Source organism: Dama dama, chromosome 27 (genome assembly GCF_033118175.1).
Source record: "Dama dama isolate Ldn47 chromosome 27, ASM3311817v1, whole genome shotgun sequence".
Classification (NCBI taxonomy): Eukaryota; Metazoa; Chordata; class Mammalia; order Artiodactyla; family Cervidae; genus Dama; species Dama dama.
Genome location: NC_083707.1, coordinates 56,760,379 through 56,780,229, shown reverse-complemented (window position 1 = coordinate 56,780,229; position 19,851 = coordinate 56,760,379). Strand labels below are relative to the sequence as shown.

The following is a 19,851-nucleotide window of genomic DNA, read 5'->3' as shown; positions in this document are numbered from 1 at the left end:
TTACTGCCCAGCCACCAGGGAGACCTGGAATTGCACTTAGGCTGGAGAAAACAGGGCTGGGGGTGGGGGTTTGGCCACAGTCTCCTGACTGGTCAGTGCTTTCCAAAGCCCCCCTCCCTTGGCATCAGGACCAGAATGCTTGGGTGACGTGGGAGGACCCAGTTCTTCACTGGGAATTCACCCACCAGATTCTCCAGCAGGTTTGAAGGGTGGGCTCCTGGCCATTGCCTCTCTACTCAGGCTGGTCAGTTACATCCTGGTCAGTTTCCCAGCTGAGAAAATAACAATGTCTCTGCATTTTTGTTTGCAGAAATTATCACTGACCTCTGGCTTCTTGGGCTTTTTAACGGGCAAACAATGATGGCTGTTATGATTAACGCAAGGGTTAAAACTTTCTGCTGGGCGTGTGTTTCATTTTACAGCCTAACTCATTCTCTCCCAATTTCCAGTTCTGTCCTTGGCTTGGGATTTGTTACCAACTTGGCAGGCAATGCCTCTTGACTTTTATTTTTAGAACTTAGAGTAAGGATTAGCAATGTAATATTAAGAATCTGGTGAATTAAATTAGGTAAAATACGCAATAAAGAAAAAGCTATAAAAGCTTAACTTTTTTGACACATAAGCAGTAAAAATGGCCTTTTAGAATTTTAGTCTAGGGCATGTTATCGTCCCTCAATTCCCTTGGCCAGTGACTCTGAGGATTTCAAAATGGCTTTGGGGAATACGTGTGATTCTAGGATTCTTCTTAGTGACTCGGGAAAAAAGTTTCCTTGTCTCTTCTTATGTAAATGATGTGGGTATTTATAGCTTGAATATATGTTACTAAGAACTGCTGATTATCTAAGTTTTTACTCTGTGATTTAAAAAAAAATTAATTTAGAGCTGTATGTGTGTGTGTTTTCATGAATGAAGGCTCAAACCAGTTGTGTGGCAGTTTCCTACAATAAAACCAAGAGGCCTCGCAAGCTCTGGATCCCATCCTGCCTAATCTCCCAGACTAGTGCGTCTCCTCGAGCTTCCTGTGATGATGAAAGTGTCCTGTGTCTAGTCACTAGACAGACGTAGCTACTGAGCAGTTGAAATGCGGCCCGTGTAACTGACTGAAGAACTGGCTTTTAACTTGGTTTGAGTTAATAGTGTGTAAACACCCTCACATGTCTGTGTGGGACCTCGCCCTGGGCTTGGATGGTTCCCATCAGAAATGGCCTGTAACTCAGGCAGCAGCTGGCTTTCTGAGGAACTCAAGCTTCCTTAGGGGTGGGATGAACCAAGAATCAGAGGGGACAGGTGCCACTGTCCCCTCCGCAACCCCTCGGCCAGTGCCTGTGCTGGAAGTAAGCCTCCTCGGGAAGTGTTTTTCTACCCTTAGTCCTCAGAGCTTTAATACTGTGAAAGCCCTCCTGAGGCTCCACACTGCTCTGAGGCTGACCTCCAGGCCCCTAATGACTTTTATTATCTGCTCACCTCTCCCTTTCTTGCCCATCACTTTCCCCATCATCCGGTCATTTCTCATCACACGGATAGCCTTGCGTTCCCCCATCGGGCTGTGTGCATCCTTAGCGCTGTAAGGATGTGCCGACACTGTGCCCTCTGCCTGGAATGCCCTTTCCCTCCCCTTCACCTGGCTCACTGCCCCCTGTCCCATGGGTCTCAGGTTGGACGTCAGTTCCCGTAGCACCTCCTCTGGGAGAAGCTTTCTGGAGCCCTCCTCGAACAGGTAGATGCCCCTCCTGGTGTGCATCCTCAGTGGATCGCGATCACACCACCTACCACGCGTGAGTGAAGTCACTTATCTTCCCATAAGTCTCTCCCTTTGCTCTGTGCGTGCATGCTAAGTCTCTTCAGCCATGTCCTATGCTTTGCGACCCTATGGACTGTAGCCCACCAGATTCCTCTGTCCATGGGGATTCTCCAGGCAACAGTACTGGAGTGGGTTGCCATGCCCTCCTCCAGGGGATCTTCCCTTGCCGAGGGATCAAACACAAGTCTCTTATCTCCTGCATTGGCAGGTGGGGTCTTTACCACTACCGCCTCCTGGGAAGCCCCGGGCTTACACTAAAGCTTTGCAAAGTGTGGTCCCTGGACCAGCCATGGGAGCATCACCCGGGCTTTGGCCAGAAGTGCAGGTTCTCAGCTCCCAGCCTAGATCTCCTAAATCGAAGACTGGGCCTAGTAAGCCCTCCAGGGGATCCTGACGCCAGTTCAAGTTACAGAACCACTGACTAAACCATAAGCTTCATGAGGGTTGGAATCTATGACTTCCTACTTGACACTGTGTCCCTTAGCACACTGCATGGCTCGGAGGAATAGATTTTCAAGAAAGACCTCCAAACATGGTTTTTTGGTTATGCTTTGGGCTCCTTATCCTAGAAGGAAATTTTTACCTGAAACCAATTTAAATCTCTTCTCCTTTCACCAGAGGAGATGAAGAACTGAGTACCTTTTCTAAAAAAAAAGAAAAAGTACATTCTATATATACATTCTAATATATTCAATGTATATTGAATATACATTATAATATATTCAAAATATATGTATACTATTTTCATGTTCTTTTCCATTATGACTTCTTGCAGGATATTGAATATAGTTCCCTGTGCTATATGGTGGGATCTTGTTGTTTATCCATTCTATATATAATAGTTTGCATCTGCTGATCCCAAACTTTCAATCCATCCCTCCCTCATATCAACACTTGTTATTTTTTGTTTTTGATACTAGAGTACTTGAAAGAGAAGAGTTAACTAGGATAGCGTCAGAGAAAGAGCCTTTAACTTCCTTAAATGTATTTCTTTGATCAATTAAAACTTATACATTGAGTACCTATTGTATAATAAATTGCTAAATTGAAAGAAATAAAATCCGTAGAGTTTATTCCAGTTGGTCCTTGAAAATGTGTGTTAGAATTTGATTAAAAAAAAAAAAAAAGACGTGTGTTTGTGCTCACTCAGTACTGTCTGACTCTTTGCAGCCCTGTGGACTATAGCCCACCAGGCTCCTCTCTCTGTCCATGGGATTTTTCAGGCAAGAATACTGGAGCGGGTTGCCATTTCCTTCTCCAGGGGATCTTCCTGACCCAAGGATTGAACCTGTATCTCCTGCATTAGCAGGTGGGATTTCTTACCACAGTGCCACCTGGAAAGCCCCCATACCACACTAGCCAAAAGGTCGAGAAGTGAAAAAAGCATATGAAAATTTAAACGCTGACATGTTACTACTAGTTTCTGATACAACCGGTGGCAACAGAACTCCATTTTTAGAGATTTTTTGGACAACTATTCCAGCCTTAGAATTTATCCTAAGGAAATAACTGGATAACTGTGCTGTGACTCTGTAGAGAACATAAGAGAACATAGAACGATTCTGTGCTTTTAAGGCCTGAAAATGATTAGGGTATTTATGATGTTGACCACTTCTGCCCACTCTTCAAACAGTTAAAAGTTAGATCGTCCCTCTGGGAGCTTGCCTGTGTAAACAGGTGAGTCCATGAGACTGACCAGGGAGGGAGCCCCGCCTGGGATCCATAGATTGTGAAGAAATCAATCATTAAACATGCCAATAATCAAGGATTAACTTGATGAAGCAGTTGATGTGAAATTGCCAAAACCATAGGAAATTTTACCAAGGATTTTTATCTTGGTAGGAAAAATAAAAATGAGAGCAGTCTGTGTTCTAATCTTTCCCTTCCCCAAAGTCAGTGTGATTATATAATGCATGAGTTTTACTACTGAAAGAGGATGCTATCATAGGAGCAGTCTAATAAAGCAGTTCCGGTGGGAGTGTAATAAGTGAACATAAGAATACATTCAGCTTGGGGATCTCCAATGTACAATTACACATTGTTGATAAACAACCCAAGACTATTTTGGGCTGGTGGGTATAGCGTGTCTCTGGCTGGCAAGATACACACCGTATATGGTGGCAGAGGTGTCAGATGTCAAGACAGTTTCTATTTCTGAAAATAACACTTTCATTCTGAAAAATCCCACTTTGATCCATTATGCAGAGATCCAGACCAGAGGAAGTATTGTCGAGATTATTTTGAGTTCCAGAGTCTCGTTTCTGTGACATCTTTTTCCTTTACTTGGGAGAGCTGAGAAAGCAGGTAATGGATACGTCCTAGGCTGCTTTGTTGTGAGCGGCTGGAGAGTGAAATATTGAATGTCTCCCTCACCACCAGGGTGACATTTCCCTGTGGCCGGAGCATGGCAGGTTACGAGCTGGGCATTCCCCTCCCTATTAATGATTCAACAAATGAAGGTGAATTTGAGCTTCAGCCTGGGCTGTAGTAACTGCGCATCTGTTCCTCACCTGTTGCTTTCGTCACACGTTTCTTCTCGTGTTTACTCCTCTCGCATAATAATTAGGACAGCTCGTGTTTATTGCACCCTCCCTTGGGGTCTTTTCCTGGAATTTGTATTCCAGGAATTTCTAAATATTTGCTCATTTCAGCCTCACGGCAACCCCCAGAGGCAGACATTATTATCCTGCCCATTTAGAAAACAGTATTACTTGAGGAGCTCCTTTGAGCTCCCGGCTGCAGGAGGTGTGTCTCCGGAGCCCACGCCCTTTGCCGAGCGCAGGGTGGGGACGCTGGGTCCTGGCACAGGGACGTGACCTTGGCAACTGGAGAGTTTGGACTTGGTTCCAGTGTCAGCCCTGCGGCAACCAGCTGTGGGCCTCCAGGGCTCCCTGCCACCTCTCCCAGCCTCTTTGTGCGTCCTGGAAATGGGGATGGGGCTGATACTCTACTCACTTATGGGGGAGGACAAAAATAATAAAAGATGGGACAATGGTCAAGAGTCTGCCTGCCAGTGCAGGAGACCTGAGAGATGTGGGTTCCCTCCTTGGGTGGGGAAGATCCCCTGGAGAAGGAAACAGCAACCCGCTCCAGTACTCTTGCCTGGAAAATTCCATGGACAGAGGAGCCTGGTGGGCTACAGTCCGTGGGATCTCAGGGAGTCGGACATGACTGAGCAACTGAGCACACGGTGTTTGAGCTAGAAGTGATTCTTTAAAAAATTACGCGGGAGAGAAGGGGTGAATTGGGAGATGGTGATTGACAAATACATGCTACTAAATATAAAGTAGAAAACTAATAAGGATCTATTGTATGGCACAGGCAACTCTCTTCATTACTCTGTAATGACCTATATGGAAAAAAATCCAAAAAAGAGTGGGTGTGTGTACATGTATAACTGATACACTTTGCTATAGAGCAGAAACGAACAGAACCTTGTAAATCAACCGTACTCTAATAAATTTTTTTTAAAAGTTATAATGCACTAAAGCAAAGTAAATGCTACATGTTCTTAGTGATCCAAAGAGCACATGTGCCTCCCCAGGTCCCATACAAGTAGGGCAGCCCTAACTTAGAACAAGCTTTCCGTGCCATTTCGCTTTATGCAATATTCAGTGAAATTCACTTTTCACTTTAGAAAATATGAAATATTCAGGTTTGCTTAAACATACTCTCCTTTTGACCATGAAAAGGCTTATTTCATGAGTTATTTAATATCTATCTGAGTTCTCATGATGACAGCATGGGGTCCCTTCAGAGCCTATGTTATGAATTAGGACATGGTGTGCTGCATATGATGGTGACTTAATGGTAATACATTAATTTTAAGGTTTTGTTTTTTTTTTTTGGTTTTGTTTCTTTACTTTTAATTGAGGAAGATTGTAACCTGTAGAAAAATAGCGTCATATAATCAGCCCTCTTTGTTCATGGCCATGGTTGATGGTCTTTCATCTATACCTCTGTTTCCTCCCTCCCCCATGTTATTTCAGAATAATCTTATTCAGTGTGTCTTTCCATCAAACCTGTTTTGAAATTTGTTTGTTTCACTTTTTCCTATCATGGTTGTTTGCCATGCAGACTTTGAGAAAAGCAAACATCTGCATTAAGTGTAAGTAGCTAGATTACTAGCTGTAACTCTTCCCTAGATGATACCAGAGTGATAGTTTTGTTTGTTTCAATGGGGTCCACTTTTAGGGGGTGTTGGAGTTATTATCCTCTAGAAAATACATACTGCCTTAAATGATCATAGTTTTCTGAAACCTCACCCCAGTGTCCAGGGATGAGGTGATGAGGGGAAGGGATACAGGATTTGGATTCAGATAAGACTTGGTTCTGGTCCCCTGCTTGCTACAAGCTCTGAGAGTGTGGATACAACGGTGAACTGTAAGCTTGATTCTTTATGTATAAAGTTCATTAATTTGGTAGTCCTTCTATTCAAAGGTCCACTGGGTTATCAGACCCTGTTCTGGATCATGGCAATATCACAGAGAATAAAATAAAAATAATTTACTTTTCAGTGACGTTGTATAGCTCAAGGGCATTAATGGTACGTGAAAACTTGTTGTACACTCTCAAGTGAAATATGATGGTTATTATTATTACCTTTATTTTCTTGCACTGCTTTTCACTTGAAAACTTTAGTTCACAAGTATTCTAGGCTTATAGTAGTTTTTAATAAGCTTAAGTTTTATCGAGGAGAAAAACATTATTCATTCTCTCATAGCTGGACTGTCTTGCTTAGTTTGTTACCAATGGGTACTTTAGTCTGAGCTACTGGTGCTCTGCTAAGGGTTTTACACGAGATCAAGATTGAGCTTCACAGGGACCTGTAAGATAGGCCTTACCTTGATTGTACAAATGAGGAGGCTTAGTGAGGCTATTTTTCCTAAGGTCCCAGGAGCAGTAAGAGGTGGAGCTGGGATGTTAGCCCTGTCTCTTGGTCTTCAGACAGAAGCCCTTAACCATCCCTTGATCCTGCCTCACTTGGGAAATAAGAGAAAGAGGGCTTGGTCCTGAGCCTTTGGAATTTACTTCTCCCTGTGAGACAAAAGCAACCACAGTACAGGGTGGAATACAAGGGAAGGGTTGGGCAGACTCCAAGTGGTTTGTAAACGAAAAAGCCACTGCCTCAGGATGTGAGGATCTGCAAAAGGGATGGAAGTGCTCTGTGCCTTTGTGAGTGTGTGTGCCTGTGTGCTGGGAGGAGGAGGCCGTCCTGGGGTTGGGGGTGGGTGAGCCTGATGGGTGGGCCCAGAGCAGAGAGCCACACAGCCTTTCTCATTTCTAGTCCGATGCAAAACTGATCATTTCTGGAACGGAGTGCGACAGAAACCATCGGTCCATAGCTTTTGAAGACAACCTGAATGGTCGCCCAGATTCCTCCATTGGACCTAGGTCAGCCGTTTCTTGAGAGTCACTGATGCAGATTTCAGAATGTATTGGATGGTCATTGTATTTTTGTATTTGGTCTCAATGGCAAAATTTCACTCTCTAGAAATGATTCCTCTTACTGATAGCCTAAGTGTTTAAACTGAGGCAAGCATTCATAAAGGTAGATCCTCATGTGGCATGTGCAAACATACGCAGAATTAGCCATATCAGGGCCGGGCAGCATTGTTTTCTGTGTGTGGTGCGGAGACTTTGGAAATCTAACACGCAAAGTCACCATCGCCAGATGTCTGAGGTTGGAAAAAGCAGAGGAGGAGAGGGCGTGGCCTCTGAGTCTGACTGTAGCCAGCCCGGAGCCCACGGGCTGACCTGCTAGGCAGGTCCGGCTGAGGAGTGTTCGGAGGTGGCCTGTTTTGTGGCCAACAACCAACTTTGGGTCTTGATCGTAGCTTGGCTTCTCGTTGACTGTAGGATGACTGAGCATGTGTCACAACTCAAATATTAAGGACTGGCCGATTGTAAATCCAGAGCACAGGCTTATAGAGTGCTTTAAAAACATGCTTTGAAAAGATCTTAATTTGTTCCAGATATCTAAAGTTCAAATCCATGTAGTATTGAAAGGCTTTTGTATAGTTTTTTCTTGGATTGTGTACCACGTTCACATATTCATTCCTGACTTGGCTATGGAGATTGATGGGTTATTTAAGCCTCTCATTGATTGAGTGATTGATGATTGGTGCTCTTCTCTTCATTCTTACACTGTTTTTTTTCTTTTCTTTTAAAGAGCTCTGGGCAGTTCGAAGGATTATGGGGTTGAAATGTTAAGTTCAGGACAGTGAGATTTGCTAGTTGTTGGGTGTTTATCCCCATCATTGTTGATGATGGACAGTTGAGGATCTACTCTGGAGAGTGGAGGTGGGGGTGGGAGGTGATGGAGAGAGTCCTCTGGACATCTCAGTCAGAGCCTGCTTCCTCCCTAGACCCAGAGGGGACACTGGCCATGAGCCTTGTTTCCTAAATAGAGGAACGATCCTCCCGCCTCAACTCAGAGTTCCAAAGGAGGCCTGCCCCTAAACCAGGGGAAGTCACACATTAATTATTACAAAACTTTATTAGCATTAGTAGCAGTATGATAAAAGTTGTGAATAGTATGTTGATAACAACAAGCCTAAGGAAGTGAATTTTCTGTTCATTAGGGCAAGTCCTTGCAGGAGGTGGGGGTTGAACTCTGGGCCCTCAGAGCAGGGGGCATGGGAAAGAGCAAAAACTATTCAAATGTATTGACTTTTTATTTCACTTCAGTGTTTTAAAAAGGAAATGTTCTCTCTGTATTACAATGCCTTTCTGTTGGGGCTGAGGCGGGAGTGGGGTCAGTCAGTTCAGTCTCTCAGTCGTGTTGACTCTTTGTGACCCTGTGAACCACAGCACGCCAGGCCTCCCTGTCCATCACCAACTCCCAGAGTTTACCCAAACTCATGTCCATCGAGTCGGTGATGCCATCCAGCCATCTCATCCTCTGTCGCCCCCTTCTCCTCCAGCCTTCAATCTTTCCCTGCATCAGGTCTTTTCTAGTGAGTCAGTTCTTCACATCAGGTGGCCAGAGCGTGAGAAGGCAGAAAGGGAGCGGGGCAGGCATTGCTAAGTCAGACGCCGGCCTGGTCGCTGTGTGTGCATGCTCTCAGAAGGTACACAGAGGTTTTAAAGAGAAGCAAGTATTGATCGAGAGGGGAAAGGAAAGCTTCAGAAAGAATTGGCATTTTTCCTGGGGCCATGTTTTTTAGGAGATGGAGTGGAGAGCTTATTTAATTGGTACTTTTTAAAACCTTGGAGCATTTTGAGGCTGTTTTAATAAGTGTTGAATGCCTCTATGGGTTGGTGTTTTCTCTTATAACGCAAATCAGAATAGCTGTTTGTGCAAGGCCTGCGTTAGTCATTTCTGTTTGAGCAGGCTGCCCTTATTTACATTAAATACCAGTTGTGGTGCTTGAACTCAGTTGCTCTGTGACATGAGGAATATTCCCAGATCAGGGATGGAACCCATGTCCCCTGCGTTGGCATGCAGATTCTTTACCACTGAGCCATGAGAGAGAAGCCCCCAGAATCCCACATTTACTGAAGAAAAACTATTTTTTTTAAAGTTTACTTCTATATTTTGGGGGGGCTTCCCTGGTAGCTCAGCTGGCAAAGAATCCTCCTGCAATTCAGGAGACCCAGGTTCAATTCCTGGGTTGGGAAGATCCGCTGGAGAAGAGAACAGCTTCTTTACCACCAGGAAAGCCCCCAGAATCCCACATTTATTGTAGAAAAAGTATTTTTAAAATGTTTACTTCTATAATAATTAAAATTGAGCAGGAACTACAATAGAAAGATCTTTGAGGAGTATTTTATCACTAACATCCATTCAAGGCAATAATAAAGCAATAAAAATTATGACTTTTTAGTTGGTTTTGATACTGTTTTTGAATCTTCTACAGGGAATACACTTCCTTGTTACCTGAAAGCTGGGCCAACCAACCCATCCCCTTTGCAGGTCTCTGCGGTTGCAGCCTGCCCCTGACTAGCTGTGGGAACTTGGATGAGTCACATTAGACGATTCTACACCCAATTCTAATGTGTGTGCTTTTCCCACACCACCAAGCAATTCTCTGACCCCAGCTGGCCGTCCTGAAGTTTGGCATCATTCTGACACCATCTCCCTGGAGAGAGCCTCAGATCCCGCGGGTTACAGGCTCAGCCCTGCAAGGCGGCTCTTCCTCCAGTTCAGACCCCAGAGGCAAGTCCAGGCTGCCACCTGTGCTTCTGACCTTCCAGCTGTAGATGGGCAGTTCCAACGACCTCCTTGTGGGCTTCAATTAGTTTGCTAACACAGCTCACAGGACTGGAATAATTTACTTATTTTAGATTACTGGATTATTACAAAAGGCTGTAACTCAGGAACAGCCAGATGGAAGAGATGCACAGGGCAAGACATGAGGTGCGTCACCCTCCCCATGTGTCCACCTGTTCCCCAACCCAGAAGCTCTTCAGACCATCTCCTTTAGGACTTTTACGGGACTTCATCTTACAGCATGATTGGTTAAATCACTGCTATTGGTGGTTGATTCAACGATCAGCCCCTTCCCCAATCCATCGATGCTTTCTGAAAGTCACCTCATTAAATAGCAAAAGATACTTTGTAACTCTTACCACTTAGGAAATCCCAAGTTTTTAGGAGATCTATACCAGGAATGCAAGGAGATCCAACCAGTCCATCCTAAAGGAGATCAGTCCAGGGTGTTCATTGGGAAGACTGATGCTGATGCTGAAACTACAATTCTTTGGCCACCTCACGCGAAGAGTTGACTCATTGGAAAAGACCCTGAGGCTGAGAGGGATTGGGGGCAGGAGGAGAAGGGGACAACAGAGGATGAGATGGCTGGATGGCATCACCGACTTGATGGACATGAGTTTGAGTAAACTCTGGGAGTTGGTGATGGACAGGGAGGCCTGGCGTGCTGTGGTTCATGGGGTCACAAAGAGTCGGACACGACTGAGCGACTGAACTGAACTGAATACCAGGAATAGGACAAGGACCAAAGAGCTACTTCTTATTATTTAAGTCACGCTATCACACACATCTCTCATTCTTAGTTTCTGGGAGAATGGGCAGGGCAGTGGCCATTATATCTTTTTTTTTTTTTGAAAGCCATAGTTCTTCAAATAAAAATTCTATTGTGCACCATAGATTTAAAAGAGATGGCAGCCAAACTGCTGGCTCCTGCTGCCCCAAGGGCTCTGCTCAGGACGCTGCCAGTGGGCACCCTGGGGAAACCGGCGTGGGAAGCTGGGCAGGAGAGAGGGCGGGAAACAGGCAGCTCCAAGACCTGCTTCCCTCCAGGTGAACGGGGGGCAAAAGACAGTCCATGTAAGGCAGAGACCTGGGTTCTAGGTGACACTGAGGATTCCCTGGCAAGGGTGGACCCTGCTTGCTCGTAACGACCTCTGGTTTATGCTGCTCCCCCTGCTCAGTGTCCACAGAAGTCGGACCCTGAGCGGAGATACCAGAGGATGTCAAGGGCATCCAGACTGGACACGCTCCCATTCTAGCTCCAGCACAAAGTTAACTGTGTGTCTCTTAGTTATGTGTCTCCTCAGCTATAAATTGGATTAATTATCTCTTCTCCGGCTTAACCCCATGGTAATGTTATTAGGCACAATTAAGGCACTGAGTGTTGTGACTAAGAGCATAGGCTTTCAACGAGGATTCTGATCCCACATGCTGCCCATGTGCCCTTGGGCAGGGAACTTAACGTCTCTGTCAGTTTACTCATCTGTAAAATGGGGCTAATAATTGGGCCCTGAGCAAATGAAATAAAATATTACTTGCCAAGCATTCAGCTCATTGCCTGATACACAGGATGTGTTTGTTTTGTTTTTGATCACTCACTCGTGTCTGACTCTTTTTGCGACCCCATGGACTGAAGCCCACCAGGCCCCTCTGTCCGTGGGATTCCCCAGGCAAGATTACTGGAGTGGGTTGCCGTTTCCTCCTCCAAGGGATCTTCCTAACCCAGACAATGAACCCGCATTTCCTGCATTGCAGGTGGATTTTTTTTTTTTTATTTTTTTACCACTGAGCCACTGAGGAAGCCCTTATAGAATGTGTAGTGTCTTTTTAAACACTCACCAGCATCATCTCAGGAAAACAGAAGCTCTATATTATAAGACCCTGGTGCTGGGAAAGATTGAGGGCAGGAGGAGAAGGGGGCGACAGAGGATGAGCTGATTGGATGGCATCACCGACTCAATGGCCATGAGTTTGAGGAAATTCTGGGAGATGGTGAAGGACAGGAAAGCCTGTCCATGCTGTAGTTAATGGGGTCACAAAGAGTCGGACATGACTTAGTGACTGAACAACAACAATGTTATAAATATTCTCATAAATCCTTAAACCTATTGAATATGTAGAAACTTAGACTCTTCTGTTAGTTGACCTGTTAAAAATCTGAAAGCCAGAACAGATAGTATAGCTGACTGTCTGTAGGAAACTCTGGAGATTGTTCAAACCAAATGAGTGTCCGGGAGACATGTGAAATATTAACCACATGTTTGCAGGACAATCCTGGTCCCAAGCTTTGGGTGTGAATTCAGCTGAGTAGAGTTTGTAATCTAAGCTGAGTCTTCTAAGCTGACTTTAAATATAGTACAGGAGACATTGATTAAATATCAGGTGTGGCCTTCATCCGTTAGACTTCTGGGACCCAGAATTTGTGAAGATGTTAACATTCAAATGGACCAAGAAGTAAGACTCTGTGACCAAGTGCAGACATTCATGAAACCATGAGTATCTAGAAAAGATACCAAACATGGGACTGATCATCCTTGATGTGTCAGTCATACATACCATCTACTAAACCTTGAAACATCTTTACATATGAATATTTGGAAAATTTATGACATCTTTACACTAGAAAAAAGTACCAGGAGGGAGTTTGTATTTTCAGTTGAAGCTCCTTGGAAGAAAAGCTATGACAAACCTAAACAGTGTATTAAAAAGCAGAGACATCACTTTGCCAACAGAAGTCTGTATAATCAAAGCTATCGTTTTTCCAGTAGTCATGTATGGATGTGAGAGTTGGAACATAAAGAAGGCTGAGCACTGAAGAATGGATGCTTTTGAACTGTGGTGTTGGAGAAGACTTTTGAGAGTCCCTTGGACTGCAAGGAGATCCAACCAGTCCATCCTAAAGGAAATCAGTCCTGAATATTCATTGGAAGGACTGATGTTGAAGCTCCACTACTTTGGCCACCTGATGCAAAGAGCCGACTCATTGGAAAAGACCCTGATGCTGGGAAAGATTGGGGGCAGGAGGAGAAGGGGACAACAGAGGATGAGATGGTTGGATGACATCACTTGACTCAATAGACATGAGTTTGGGCAAACTCTGGGAGACAGTGAAGGCCAGGGAGGCCTGGCGTGCTGCAGTCCATGGGGTCGCAAAGAGTCGGACACGACTGAGCGAGTGAACAACAGACCTTTCAGATGTGGATTATAATGGAATGAGGAACAACTAACATTTTAAATCATCTTGTCACTGGAGCTCTGCCCAGGGCTCTTGAGGTCTATTGTTTTTATTGCAGGAAGCCTGGAAGCTTAGTGAGGCTGGTGGTTTGGGGTCTCCACCTGCAGAGTACAGGTCAGCCAGGGCTCTAAGGAAAAGAAGGACCTAGACTAGATGTCATGACATCCCATAATCCTTCAGCCCATGGGGTCGCAAAGAGTCAGACAGGACTGAGTGACTAACGCATGCACCCACACGATCCTTAGGAGGAAATTGGGATTTTACGTTGACTAATGCACTGGGAAGGTGATTACGATTATGATATGAAAGATAAAAAGGTAGGTTTCATGTCTCCTGCCCTGACATGCCAAGCATCCCTCTTTTGGTCTCAGACTGCCTCTGGGTAAAAGCAACCTCCTTTCATGCTGCCCCTTTTGGCTTTGCAATCATTTGCAAAGAAGTAGGATTGATAGTAAGAAAAAAGGTATGGGTGGGCGCTCTGACACATCTTTTCTCTGCCTTTGACCAGGTCTGAGACAGATCTTAAGAGATTTGAGGGCAAAACGTCTGATTGAAATCTCATTTATGACCCTGGAGCAGTTACCTGTAAAGCCTGCAAAATGAGGGTAACTCCTGCTTTTTAGTTACATCGTGAGGCTTTCGGGAATAGAGCCCAGCGCCTGGGTGACTGCTGAATGGTCTTCAGTTATAAGGGTGGGTAGGTATCATCAATTGTTGAGTTATTATTTGGCTGTGCTGGGTCTTCACCGCGGCTTGGGTTTTTCTCTGGTTGTCGCGAGCGGGAGCCCCTCTGTTTGCGGGTGCATGGACTTCTCACTGCGGCGGCCTCTCTTGTTGGGTAGCGTGGGCGTCAGTAGGCGCGGCTCCTGGGCTCTAGACGCAGGCGCAGTAGCTGTGGCACGTGGGCTTAGTTGTCCGGCGGCATGTGGATCTCCCCAGACCAGGGATCGAACCTGTGTATCCTGCGCTGTCAGGCAGATTCTTTACCACTGAGCCGCCGGGGAAGTCCTTGATTGATTGTTTATTCTAGAAAAATAAACACACACATTGGGTGTTTTTTCCAGAGCAAACATTCTTTTCCAAAATATACATGTATGCATTATTTATAGAGATTCTATAATAGGACACAATTCTGATTTCAGTCTTTCTTCCAACTTAATATTGTATTTAAGGCATTTCCTGTGTTTCTAGGGCTGTCATTTTTATTGCTACTCTAAAACCATAACTTATAAAACTATTATACTGGTGGACATTCAGGTGGTTTCTATCCCGGCTTTATATAGCTGACAACGACAATCTAAAATTTTTCTGTGAGTGGTTATTTTACTTGTTGAATTGTTTTTGTTGGCAGTTTCTATGAATGAGCTTACTGGGTCACATGTTGTATCTTTAGTGTATTGGTACAGGAAAGTGAAAGTGTTAGTGGCTCATTCATGTCCTACTCTTCTCGACCCCATGGACTGCGGCATGCCAGGCCTCTCTGTCTATTGCTGACTCCCAGAGTTACTCAAACTCATGTCCATTGTTGCCGTCCAGCCATCTCCTCCTCTGTCGTCCCCTTCTCCTCCTGTTTCCCATTGGAATGTATCAGTTTCAATGCCAGCAGCCGTGGTTGTGTGTGTGTGCGTGTGTGTGTGTATGTAGGTGTGTGAGAGAGAGCTTTACACTGCCCAGCATTAGATATAGTCATTGAATATTGTTAACTTAATAGACATAAAATGGTGTCTTACCGTTTCATCAGTATGCCCTTTGATTACTTGCAAGAGTAATCTTTTCCTGTGTGCTTGTTCCCATTTACTTATCATATCTGCCCTTTTCCCACCCTTTTATTCAAACAAACAGTTCCTCTTGAATCTGAATGGGGAATACAAATCATCTCTTTTCAAACTTTCTAAGATTTATGTTCAGTTTTGCAAAATGAAGTGGATTCTTATAGCCTTCTATAGTGTAATCATTTTGTTAATTGCATCCATCTATCAATAGGCTAGTGATTCTTCAAATATTAAAATGAATTCAACTCAACAGATTAACTTTTTATTTTACCTTGGAGCTTTGGCTTCCGGGCAAACTGTCAGTTGTAAAGCCGCAATGATGTTATATCACTCAAACATGAACATAATTGAAAAACCTAATCATAGAAGCAATAGTAATGAAGTAAAATGGGACCATTGTCTCTAATAAGCAAGGATGAAGCTTGAATGTAAAAATAACCATGCTTTTCTCCTGGTAACTTTCAGTATGTGTTATAAAAACACATTGTGGATTGAAACTGAATCTCCAAAGTAAACATTTGGGGAATTCTGGCATTGTTTTCCTATGAGAATCCATTCTAGCTTTTATTTTACTTTTTCCCCCCTTAGTTTTCCAGACAAAAGAATGGCAGCCCCACCCGATCTTAATTTGAAACACATTTTTCTAGTTGCCACCACCCTAAGTTAGGCGTGTGTTCCTTCTTGCTGCAGCTACATCCACGTACCGAGTGTTCTTGCTAAATGTGTCTGCAGGGGTCATCGGGCCGAGCTGCTTGGTTTTACAGGCGACAGAACTGTGAGATGCTCGGTGTCCAGTGTGACCTCGGGATGGTCTCCCTGCCCGGCTGTCACCTTCCTGGCCACCCACGCCCTCTCCGCTATCAGATTCATCCTCTTGAAGCACTGGGCAGATCAGATGTCTCTCCTTGTAGATATGCTCAGTGCTTCCTTCCAGTCGCTAGACTGAAGTCCTTGTCAGGTCCTCTTAGGCCGGGGGAGTGGACTCCAGCCAGATGCTCATGAGCCCGGCCCCCTAAACCTTTCAGCTGGGTGGGTATCTTATACTTTCCTGTGACTGGGTCTTCACTCCAGCTGTTCCTCATTTCTGAAAATCTCTCTTCCATCCACCCTGAGTTCCTGATCTGCTCTGTGACTCCCACATACCCTGCCCAGCTCAAGACAGCTAGGAAATGATTATTGATTTCAGTATACTTGAACATGATATAAAGGGCAAAGCTTTTAAATTTTTGCAACTCGGTGGTATAGGAGAAACCTGTCTGTATCCTTTGCTTACATTTTTCCTGTGACTTAGGAGGCGCTAAGTTGGTTTGTAGACAAGGAGAGCAGTTGCCACTTGCAGTTGGGAAGTGGGCTCTGATGCTTCCTGGTGTGCGTGCTCAGTTGAGTTCAGTTCAGTCGCTCAGTCGTGTCCGACTCTTTGCGACCCCATGAACCGCAGCACGCCAGACCTCCCTGTCCATCACCAACTCCCGGAGTCCACCCAAACCCATGTCCACCGAGTCGGTGATGCCATCCAACCATCTCATCCTCTGTCGTCCCCTTCTCCTCCTGCCCTCAATCTTTCCCAGCATCAGAGTCTTTTCCGTGCGTGCTCAGTCATGTCTGATTCTTTGCAACCCCTTGGACTGTAGCCCGCCAGGCTCCTCGGTCCATGGGATTCTCCAGGCAAGAATACTGCAATGGGTTGCTCTGCCCTCCTCCAGGGGATCTTCCCGACCCAGGGATTGAACCCCGAGTCTCCTGAATTGCAGGTGGGTTCTTTACTACTAAGCCAACGAGGGAGCCTGATGCTTGCTGGATGGCTCTTCAATTCCAGTCTGAAGCCTCGATGCGTATACTGCACCGCACCTAGCACAGAGCTGGGGATGTGCTGAGCGGGTGAATCCAGTTGGAGCTAAATAACCTCGGGAAGATTCCTTAAGCACCTTAGTTTTCTCTTTGGCAAAAAGGCAATGGTAGCACCCGACCACCTGTCTCAGAATAATTCCACGACGACTGTGCAGGACGATGTGTACACAAATACTTGGGAGTGAAGGGCAAGGGGCAGCCTCATATTAACAGGAAGTAGCCGCCATTACTAGGATATGTTAGGGAGCCCGTGACAGAGCTGGGGTGACAGTGTCACCAAGAAATCCTTTTAAGTTTTATCAGGAAACTGACAAAACTGTCTTTCTCTGAGAGGGCAAAATTTCGAGGTTTCCCCTGCGCCTTTTTTTTTTTTTTTTTTTACTGTATTTACTTTGTGCTATTGCCTTTTATTTATAGTGAATATTGGTTTTTCCATTTACAGAATCAACAAAGATTTTTCCTTAAATAAAAGTATTGAAACAAAAATTGAAGTGATTTAAAGAAAAATACTAAGTAAACAATAATGATACACACAGATCATTAAAGTATACAAACATATACACGTGTGTGAGATATATATATATATATATATATGTATATACCTCACACGATGATCAAGACCTGAGAAATGTAACCTCTAGTAGGATTTTGCAAAGTGGAAAATCACTCGCAGAGAGATTCCCTAGTTTGCCCCCGGACCCACAGCACAGCTGCAGGCACTGAGTTTGGGACTGGTGCTCTCCTCAGGACTGAGATGTTCAGAACACACAGCATATTGTAAGACAGGAGGCAGGAAGAGAAACAGGCGGGTAATTAAGCCATTCGGTGGTAAGTATCCAAGATTCAGATGTCCTCAGGAAAGGGGGAGTTTATTTTGGACATAAAAGCAACAGGAATCCTGAGTGAAGGCAGCGATCCCCTGTGGAGCAGGCGCATCCGTACTAGGAGCCCAGACACCCTCTGCTAACTCCCCTTTCGGTCCCTCCTGTCCCTGTTCCACGTGGCACCTGCTCCCAGAGGCTCCCCTCCTGCTCTGTATTCAAAAGCCGACTGAGAGAAACCTGATTGGCCAGTTCAGGTCTGGCCTCCCTGATTGGCCAGAGCTTCTGTTCTCAGTCACCTCATAGGCTGCCGATGAAGTCATGGGTGGGCTTGTGTCAGGTGCCCAATCAGTTGAAAGCAGGGCCTATAAAAGCAGGCACTGGGCGCTTTCACACCTCGGCTGATTACCGGGGACCCTTTGTGGTTCTCGCCTCTGGGAGAATTCTCGTCGTCGCAAGTGTGATCAGTGCCAGGCATTGAAGGACGAGAAGTGGACTGGTGGTGGGAGCACCGAGAAGGAAGGGGCTCGCCGTGTGTGGCGCAGCAGGACTGCCATGTGAGGGGATGAGCCTTTTGCTGGGGCGGGCATGCCGGAACCTAGTGGACATGGACTGCCTGCCTCTCCAAGGCTTGACCTCAGAGACGTCAAAGTGCCAGGGGTGCCCCCGAGAGGTCGATGGTATCCCCCCTGAATGAAGGCAGCAAGGGCACAGGGAGACCAGGCATGGTGATGCCAGATAGTTCATTAATTCACGCAGGGACTCTGATAGGATGTAGAGTGCACTCTGTCAAGGGCAGGGAATGGAACTGCCATCAGGAGGCAGTGTGCCAGCCTTTGAGCTGCAGAAAAGACCCCTCCAGTGGAGGGTGGAGCAGGAGGGGTGCGAGGGAGGGCTCCTGCGACAGCATCAGGACCCACCACTTGGAGGGGTTTACTTTCCAGCGGCTTGCCATTGTGGAAAGATCCAGCCAGGGTCCACTTTGCTGGGCATTTGTGCACAGACTTGGGCCACAGCTGTAGGCAACCATTCCGAGGTCACCAGAGATCCCAAAGGGGACGTGACAGAGACACTTTGTCCCGCCACCCTGTGACCCTGAGAACCTGTCCCTCCAGCACTGAATCTCGAGTTTGGGCACATGAAAGGAGGCAGTGTTTCCCTGCAAGGGAAGCAGAACTGCCACCTGAAGGATAACGGGAGCTTGTCACCAAAAGATGAGGGAGGAGAGGGCCCCCCAGGAACAGGAAATCACAAGCACAAAGGTGTAGGGAAATGAGGGAGTTCCAAGTGGCTTTGTAGGACTGTTGTTGTTCAGTCGGTTGGTCGTATCTGAATCCTTGAGACCCCATGGACTGCAGTACGCCAGGCTTCCCTGTCCTTCACTATCTCCAGGAGTTTTCTCAAACTCGATGTCCATCGAGTCAGTGCTGCCATCCAACCATCTCATCCTCTGTCGCCTCCTTCTCCTCTTGCCTTCAATCTTTCCCAGCATCAGGGTCTTTGAGTAGGACTGTTGGGAGGGTTCTAGATGGGAATGTCCCAACATGATGCTGGAGGACCCAATGGGTAGGCCAAGAAGTTGTACTGAGGGCAGTGGTGAGCCATGGCAGGATTTTAAACCAGGAGCAGCATGTGTATGCTCATTCTCTCTGTCGTGTCCAACTCTTTGCAATCCCATGGACTGTAGATCACCAGCTTCCTCAGTCCATGGGATTTTCCAAGCAAGAATACTGGAGTGGGTTGCCATTTCCTTCTCCACCCTGCACCTTTTTTAATGCAGTCGTCCCAGTTGTGTGATATGAAGTGGGGGTCAGTCTTCCTTTGTGACAAAGGGCTCTGGGGTGGGCTTTCCGAGGAACAGAGGACGAAGCCATGGACACAGAGAAGCCTTTTCTATCATGAGTAAAAGCCTGACTGAGCTGTCCCCACAACGGTGAGATTGATGGGCCCTTAGTTTTATGTTGGCGCTTCTGGGTGGCGCTAGTGGTAAAGAACCCGCCCGCCAGCGCCGGAGACACAACAGGCGTGGGTTCAGTCTCTGAGTTGGGAAGATCCCCTGGAGTAGGAAATGGCAACCCTCTCCAGTGTTCTTGCCTGGAAAATTCCATGGGCAGAGGAGCCTGGCGGGCTATGGTCCACAGTCTGCAAAGAATTGGATG

The 19,851-nt window shown here is 45.9% G+C and overlaps 1 protein-coding gene across 2 annotated transcripts in view; it reads left to right on the top strand.

The window, feature by feature from the left end:
- The window catches only part of ATP8B1 (ATPase phospholipid transporting 8B1), a 150,804-nt gene that overhangs the window by 68,993 nt on the left and 61,960 nt on the right, over positions 1-19,851 (top strand). The window lies entirely within an intron of this gene.